At 40.4% G+C, this 9,244-nt stretch overlaps 1 pseudogene; it reads right to left on the bottom strand.

Annotated features, from left to right (window-relative positions):
• Positions 1-1,973: 1,973 nt before the first annotated feature.
• LOC101841516 lies at positions 1,974-3,292 on the bottom strand (annotated as a pseudogene).
• Between the last annotated feature and the right edge of the window lie 5,952 nt (positions 3,293-9,244).

The raw sequence follows: 9,244 nt of genomic DNA, 5'->3' as shown, positions 1-9,244 counted from the left end.
ATATGTCCCAGAATATGCAGAAAATTTTTAAACAAACCCATCCTAAGTCTGCCCACTTACCTGTCCTCCTTCCTTTGGGAACCAGAATGAAGGCTGTCATCTAAGCTTTTCCCTCTTTTTTCTACGGTTTCCCCCACCTTGACCTTCTTCACATGCTCCCCCTGAATTCTATGTCTCTTCTTTTAAGTATGTGAATATGAACATCTCCATTCTAGTTAGTAATTTTTATGTCATGTGTTTTTCCATGTCTGATTGAAATTAGTCTCAGATATAGTTAAAGCACACTGATTGGCATTGTTGTTTGCAACAGAGACCCAGAAGCCACAGTCCCTGTGTTCATGAGGGTTCTAAAGCAATATGGATAAGAATGTTAGGTCTTAGGGAGGGAGAACAGTTTAAGAGATGTATGAGGTTAGATCATCTTTCAGACAAAATGTTTACCAATGGCAATACTACACTGGGATAGGAGGCAAACTTTCAAAGCTTTATTTCATTTAGGTACAGCAAACAGTGTTCTCACAAAGACCCTTAGTAGTACCTAAACATGGGAAATTGTTGTACTACAAAAAAGTCATTCAAAATTGTCAATTAAATTACAAAGCACTGTGTGTTCTGCAGCTTGGGCTGGGGCCTATGATTGGAGACTCTTAAGCACATCTCTGGGAATATGGAAAATACGATAGAACAAAGGACCTTGCTAGTATGTGACCTATGGGTATGATAGTGTGGATCATGATATTTTTAGTCTTTATGTTTACATAGAAACAAAAGAACAATTTTGTGTAAAAAGATGGTAATGACAGATGGTAAGTTATTATGGTATATTCAAATATGTCTATTTTCTTCTGAATTGAAGAACAATGGATGAGGAGCCCACAAGAGTGGTAGGCAGTCAGGAGGTGGTCTCAGTACAACTCTCACCTCAAAGGGATGTGAGAGAGTTTATTCTGGACCCAAGAGTGGTCATGGTCCAGGAACATAGGTTTGGATTGCTCCAAATTCCATATCTGACACTGTAGAAATTCCATGAAGTTTTTATAGTTACAGACAATAATAACAAAAGCCCTATAAATCCAGATGGTTCTCAAATGCCTTAGTGGACATATAAGGTAACTGGGTTACAGTAAAGCAGGGAATTTCGTCTATGGTCCTCAGATGGCTTCTGATGATATTCTTAGCTTTGGGGATGGTGGAAGCTTAGGGTCACTTTATACATTCCTAAAAAGTTTTTCTAACAGCCACAAAGATGCTGAGTTACATACTGAGTTAGATAAGAAATGGCCACTTCAGGGGCTAAGATAGCTCAAGATAATTTGGCTTTGGACTTGTAAATTCTAGTTCTCCTTAATCATCCAAGTTTGAGATAGTTGTGGAGTGGAATTTTTTTAAAATGTGAAACTTGCTTTACAGTGACCATTGTTGACCAAACACCACATTTTGTGTATTCAGAGACAAAATATTGTCCTATGCCCTATGGTTTCAGGCAGGTCAGTCTAAGAATCTGATAGAAAGGAGTGAGCAAGAAGGCAATCAGTCTTCAGGAGAGAGAGGTAGTGAATGAAGTCACTAAGGAATAAGCCCCTGGATCATATCAAATTAATTTACCATCATCACCTAGGTATGACTTTTACTCATTGTGTCCTTTATCTGACATAAAAGTTATGTGACTAATTCTATAATAATTATAACCAGGTAAGATAATCAAGACCAAAGTATAGCCTAATATAAAGGTAGAAAATTAGGCTAGCAGACATTTTAAACAACTAAAAATCCCATTTTTCCACAAACAAATATTTATTGAGTGCCTACTGTGTGCCAGGCACTGTTTGCCCCTTCAATGAAAAGAAAGAAAGAAAGGTAGAAAGAAAGAATAACCCAGAATCAAAAACAAGACAGAGGCAGCAGAAAGAAACTCTGAAGGAGAAAAATGGGCAGCGGAAGAAAGCTGAGAGATCTAAGCAGCCTGACGTGATTCAGGGTTCTCTGCCTTGGGTCTCTTCTGCCTCCTCCCTGAAATCTTCTTTCTCTTCCACAGTGGCATCCTGGTACTGCTGATACTTGGAGACAAGGTCATTTATGTTGCTCTTGGCTACAGTGAACTCCATCTCATCCATGCCCTCACCTGTGTACCAGTGGAGGAAGGCCTTTCGGCAGAACATGGCCATGAACTACCCTGAGATGCACTTGAAGAGCTCCTGGATGGCTGTGCTATTTCCAATGAAGGTGAGGCCATCTTGAGGCCCCATGGAGAGATGTTGCAGACAGCTGTCTTGACGTTGTTGGGGATCCATTCTACAAAGTAGCTGCTGTTCTTGCTCTACACATTCAACATCTGCTCATCCACCTCCTTCAAGGACAGACATCTGCCCACGGAAGACAGCTGCTACGGTGAGGTATCAACTGGGGTGGGGGTCATAGGCAGCCATCATTCTTGGCATCAAAGACCTGCTGGGTAAGTTCAGGCACACTGAAGGCCAGATATTGCTGGTTTCCATGGCTGGTTAGAGGGGCAAAGCCAGGCATGAAGAAGTGGGGCCTGGAAGGGCACCATATTGATGGCCAACTTTCGGGGTCAGCATTGGGCTGGCCTGGGAAGCAAAGGCAAGTGGTGACACCACTCATGGTTCCTGAGACGAGGTGGTTTAGGTCTCCATAGGTCAGCGTGCTGAGCTTAAGGTTATGGAAGCAGATGTAATAGAGGGCCTCTTTGTCAATGCAGTAGTTTTCAACCAACTGATGGACATACAGGGTGGCATTGGAGGGCTCATTGGAGGAGCGAAGGTACTACACTGAAGGTATTCATGATTCGGTCAAAATATTCTTCTCAGATCTTGCTGATGAGCAGGGTACCCATACCAGAACTGGTACCTCCACCCAGTGAGTGGGTCAGCTGAAAGCCCTGCAGGCAGTCACAGCTCTCTGCCTTCTTCCGTACCACATTCAAGACAGAGTCAACCAGCTCAGCTCCCTCTGTGTAGTGACCCTTAGCCCAGTTGTTGCCTGTCCCAGACTGACGAAAAACAAAGTTGTCTGGTCTGAAGACCTGGCCAAATGGACTTGATCGAACAGAGTCCATGGTTCCAGGTTTTAGATCCACAAAGATAGCTCAAGGGACATACTTGCCACCTGTGGCTTCATTTTAGTACACAGAGATTTGGTCCAGCTCCAGGTTACTGTCTCCTTGGTAGGTACCAGTGGGGGCGGTGCTATGTTCATCGCTGGTCACCTCCTAGAACTTAGCACCTATCTGGTTGTCACATTGTCTGGCTTGGATGTGCACGATTTCTCCCATGGCTAAGGTTTATTGTAATAAATTTGTGCTGGCTTCAAGGTAGTTACCGAGTAAGAAAAGATAATTGGGTGTTTTTTGTTTGTTTGCTTCGTTTATTTTCTTGGCTGGCCTCAGGTTGAATGGATGGAATATGGTCCCAGAGGCTGCAGCAGTGAGATGTGAACATGACTGCAAGAAGGTTGTAAGTGCTAAAAATCCTATTTTTAACAAGTTGAGCAGATGTTTATTTTTGTAACTACAGATGTTTATACTTTGTGATGTGTTTTATTTCATGTTTAGCATTTAAACCATTTATCTTTTAATTAAAAAATATTAAATTTTAATCTTCAAATTTTCTATTTAGTTTTCTGTTTATTCAGTTTGGTTTTATACCTATAACTCACGAGGAAAGGCAAGTTCTAATTTTTGGGGAAGTAAATTGAAAGTCATATTGTACAACAAATCAAATAACACCTTAGTACTACTTTAACTTTTATCTTAACATTTTTTTTCTTTTGAAACAAATATTATTAGTAACAAGGAGTAAATGAAAGGCCAGACATGTTGGAGATTAGGATTTATAGGTTTGTGGATATAACAATATGTTTGTCACTTTATAATTACAAAGGGAAATGGGACCCCAATAGGAGTTACTTTGTAATACCATTTGTGTGTGTGTGTTTTGTATGGGTGTGCATGTGTGTGTAGGCTGTATGTGTGTGTGTGCTCTGTGTGTATGCATGTATATATGCGCTCTGTATGTGTGTGTGTGCTCTGTGTGTATGCATGTGTATATGTGCTCTGTATGTGTGTGTGTGCTCTGTGTGTATGCATGTATATATATGCTCTGTATGTGTGTGCTCTGTGAGTGTGTGTGCGTACATGTGTGTGTGCACCTGCTAAAACCAGAAGATGGTCTCAGATCACCTGGGGGGAAAGGCAATTGTGAGTCTTCTGAAATGGCTGCTGGAAATGATAGTCTGAAACATCTCTCATGTTCCTGTAATTGCTTCTTACTGGCAAAATATTAATGCTGTTTAATTATCTTTTTTAAATACTAGCTAAGTTTACTATTGGACACTGGATTTTTAACATTGAAGACTAATGTTTAACACATAACTGAGAAGAGATAACTCAAATCTTTAGGCATATTTTAAGGAACTTTTATTCTTATCTCATACATTACATCTCAACTACAGTTCCTCCTACCTCCACTCCTCTAAGACCTTCTCCCCAGCTCCCCTTCCCCCAGATCAATTCCTCCTCTGCTATTCTAGCACTGGGCTATAACTCCAGGCCTCTCAAAAAATCCATGTTGTATCGTCCCTGATCTTCTCTGCTAATCTTCCCTTCAGCCATAGTCCTCTCTGGTTGTTTATTTTCTTTGACTAACCATTGATATGTATCCAATAACTATATCTTTAATCTTTCATTTCAAACACCCAGCATGATATATCCCATGTTTGAAAAAAATTAGAGAGCATAGGCTAAATCCTGATTGGTACTTGCTTATCTCAATAAATCTTCACTGATTGGAAACTATTCCCAGGCACTAATACATTGTTAGCACCTGCTAGCAAGCTACAATGACAAGGGATGAATAGCCTTACAGATACCTGGCTCACAAAAGCTAAAAACTATCTGGTCCTTTATAGAAAAATAAGCTGTTAACTACTGATACAAAATTGGGTTGCTTTATTTACTCAACAAGTTCAAATTTAGGTAGGTTTGACTCTGTTCAGATTTATACCTCTGATCCACAATGTAAAATTAAGTAGTCATTATGGTGTGTTATCACTGAGTTTAAAAAGAAAGAAAACACCTCTAAAAAAAAGAAAATGAAAAAGGCATTGATCATCACCTTATCTTTAAGGATAAACTCCCCTCTTTAATCTTTACTGTGTTCTTTGAGAATTTGTGATAATTCACTGATTTTTGTTAAAATAAAAACTAAGTATGTTTGCACAGCTTCTGAAGTTTTTCTCATTATAGCTATATAATGTGATGAGAATGTACAGGTTCTTTTGCTTCTTGCCCATCATAAACCAGGCACAGTTGACAGATTTCTGTGGCTCAGTAACTGGAACGACAGGGAGAGATGGGCAGGTGAAGTTATAGCCTGTGGGACAGTCACTCACACAGGGCAGCCACACAGTTGAGTGCTCAGTGCTTTCAGCAACATGCGAGTGATGACAGCAGGAGACAGTAGCTGGGAAAACCCATGGAATATCTGTACAAGCAGTGGAAGAGAAAACCCAAGATTGCATTCCATGTCTCCGATATAACCCACATCACTGAGCTCACAAGGACAAAAATCCAGGTATGAGGTAGTCTGCTCTCTGTGTGCAGAATTCATTTGTAAAGCAAAAGACCTGAGATGTGCCAGCTATGGTGCAGTCATGCTCATATTCATGGGGATTCTGTATGGTGCTAGTGTCCTAGAGAGAACAGGGCTGTTCCCAAAGGATACCATAGTTTGTTCCTCCCCTATGTTTCTATCTGATTATCATTTCTTTCTAGAAATGCACTCATCAAATCCACGTTTCTACAACTCACTCCTTAAGTTATGGTTTTAAGCCTCACATCCTACCCTGGGACTTCTTGAACTATGTTACTTTCCTCCTCCTCCTCTCCTTTCCTCCTTCTTCCTTCTTCCTCCTTCTCCTCCTTTCTTCTCAATTTTCCCAAGGACGTTAGGCTCATCATGAAGATGCTAAGAGTAGCATAATGATATAGACAAAGGGAACACCTTCTTGTTTCATGGGATGCAGAAGTTTGATGTTGGGAGAAGCTAGAAATATCGTCAGTATCACAAGCATAAATGAGATCCAGCTTACATCCACTCATCCCTAGACAGTGCATGGGGGTGAAAGAGCTTAAAGCTTCTGCCTGCCATGGAAGAAATAGCTTTACTCTATGCCTTTTGGTAGTAATCAGGGCCGACTGTAAGGAGGATGGGTTCCTTATTCATTGTACTATATGCCACTCTTGAAAATGCTTTTTATTCACTAATCACCTAAAATCCCACTTAGCATTATAAACTATTAAAGGTGTCTGTAGAGGCACCTTGATCTCTACAGACATAGCCTGCTCACCCGCAAATTCAGTGAATGGCATAGAATCAAGGTTATTTCCCATAGACTTTTACATTTTAATTGTATTTACTTTAAGTCAGGTGGTGGTGGCTTACGCCTTTAATCCCAGCACTCTGGAGGCAGATACAGGCAGATCTCTGTGAGTTCAAGAGCAGCCTGGTCTACAAGAGCTAGTTCCAGGACAGCTCCAAAACCACAGAGAAACCCTGTCTCGACTCCCCGCTCCTGCCCAGCCAAATAACTGATTTATTATTAGTCTTTCTCTACATTCCCTTTGGAGTGCATTTAATATCAAATGTGCTTAGTGTGACTCGGGCCAAACATCATGTTGACAGGAACGAAAACCCTGCCAACTTGACTCAGGGACCTTAATTCCAACTGGTGTCCTTCTTTGCTGTGCAATCATTGGGTACTTGTATAGGTTTACAACTAATAATTTCACTCAAGGCTTCCTTCAAAAATGCTTCCTATTTCTGCAGTCATGTGCATGCCTACTTTTGTCCCTCCACTTATTTCACAAGCTTTATCCTAGCAGAACACAGTGTCTTTGGCCTTTATTAGACAGAACCCATTTGTCACTCGGAGAGATTTCTTAATATTTTTTCATTAGTTGAGCACATAGTAATGATGTTACCAAGTTCAGATGTTCAGATACTGTTTCCTTTTCAAATATATGAATTAAGATGATTGCAAACCCCACTTAGCAGCTATTTTCTGGAATTTCAGTAACCTCTGGGGTTATTTGAAAGCCATGTCTGTGGCTCATTAGCCTTCCCAAGAGAGCAGCACATACAAAACCAACCAATAACAGTTGCAATTGAATTAGTCTACTGTGTCATGTTAATTTGTTTAGAGTTATTCTTCTTTTAACATCAATATTCTGCTGCCTGATTTATGGTTAGGTAACTTCTAGAAATAATATACTTTTGATATTCCTGGGAGCTAGAGACCCAGCAAGGAGGAGATATATCTGTTACAATCTATGAGAGATGGCTGTGATTTCTTTTAGGTCATCATTATACTCCATTCTACTTAGATACGTGCACCAAAGAAGGCATACAAAGCTGCTTAACTTTTAATTTATCTCCTGGTTTGGATTTATATGGCCTATAACAAACATATTCTGTGAGTTAGTTGAACAATTATACTCTCACTAACTCAGTATAGAAGGATGTGGTCAGAAGCATAATCTATTTTTGTGTGATGAGAGGAAGGAAAACCAATAGTCAGTTATTTATGCCCACAAATGACCTAGTAGAGGTCATGGCATTGTGATTTTTAGCACAAGGGAGTCTGGTACTTGAGATGATTCCTCTGTAATAGTGGTTGTCAACCTGTGGGTTACATAGGACAATCAGAAAACAGAGACATTTACATTGTTTGGCTATGATATTAATTATAGTGGTTTGCTGGCCACTGATGCGGACCAGTCACACATGTGATGGACACTTTCCTTTCTGGTGCTCCTGTGGACCCCTTATGTCCTCAGGCACATGATCCCTGTCTCCATGACTCAAGCTTACCCCGACTCCTGGTCCTCAAGTAACTTTTGCTTCTACAGATACAGGCGTATTTTTAGAGTCCTTTTCTCTTTACCCAGAATTGAATGTTCATTTTGTTCACAGGTTTATCTTTATACCTCTCTCCCCTCAATATACACTCTCTCTGGATGGCCGCACAGGGCTTTGAACTCCAGTGATTTCCAAAGCTAAATCTGATCCCCTCCATTACCTATTCTTTTCCTTCATGGAGGTGGCAAGGCAGGTGTAGGTAGTCTATTCCAGAGCATACCTTCTTCCTTGCACAAAAAATTCAGAGAGTCAAAAGGGACTTTACAAAATGGTTCAAATGGTTCTGTTGTGTGTCATTGAGAGGCCTTACTGGTCATACAGAAGCAGCTCAGCTCTGTACTTGGAAAACATTCTGTACTGGATCTCCTGATTATTTTCATGCTTTGTCTCTGCCCTTTCTTAAATCTTAGTTCCAATCAATCTCATCTTTATACTGAACCAGAGAAGAAAACCAGTAAAACCTCCTCTGGAGGCTCTAAGTTCCTCAAAATGGAACATAACATGAACATCACTATTCACACCTCATTTGGTAATGTGTGTCACTCCCCAATCTCACTTCAATGCCTTCTTTTTTCTTTTTTGAGACAGGATTTCTCTGGGTAGCTTTGGAGCCTATCCTGGCACTTGCTTTGTAGACCAGGCTGGCCTTGAACTCACAGAGTTCTGCCTGCCTCTGCCTCCCAAGTGCTGGGATTAAAGGTGTGCGCCACCAACTCCTGGCCTACTTCAATGCCTTTGTAGGTTCAAAAGCCTCTAGTATACATAGAGACAATTAAATAAATGGAATGACTTACAGTTCTTAGCACTCTAATGTATAATTTCCTATGATTCTTCCCACGACTGAGAAAATGTTTAAAAATAACTCACCATTTTAATTAGCTCTGAATTCTGACATTTTTGGAGCTATCTAAATTTGACAGTGATTAGTGTCTTTTCATTTGAATGAGCATTACAGTAGAAAGATCAATTCAGTATTTATTGAAAAGAGGAGAGGATGTCTAGTCCTATCACATGTATCTCCAGCAGCTACCAGTGCTGCTTAAAAGGGCAATGTTAGTGGATCTCACATTCAGCATACGCAAATGATTACACTCCTTTCCCCACCATCGTCCCCTTGTGTTATTCACTCACTGATATTGCCCAGGTAGAAGCATCTTTATTTCATTTGCTGTGTCTATTTTCCCCTTTACCATTGCTTTAACTCTGCCCTATACAAAGTAGCTGATAATGGTTGCCTAACAGCAACCAGAATCCAACAAATGATGGTTTAGTGCTAAATGCTTTGTATGTACTATTTCATTTCACAT

This window comes from Mesocricetus auratus, unplaced genomic scaffold (assembly GCF_017639785.1).
Source record: "Mesocricetus auratus isolate SY011 unplaced genomic scaffold, BCM_Maur_2.0 Super-Scaffold_100026, whole genome shotgun sequence".
In the NCBI taxonomy this organism is placed as follows: Eukaryota; Metazoa; Chordata; class Mammalia; order Rodentia; family Cricetidae; genus Mesocricetus; species Mesocricetus auratus.
Note: the sequence above shows the minus strand (reverse complement) of the source record. Positions and strands in the feature narration are given on the sequence as shown.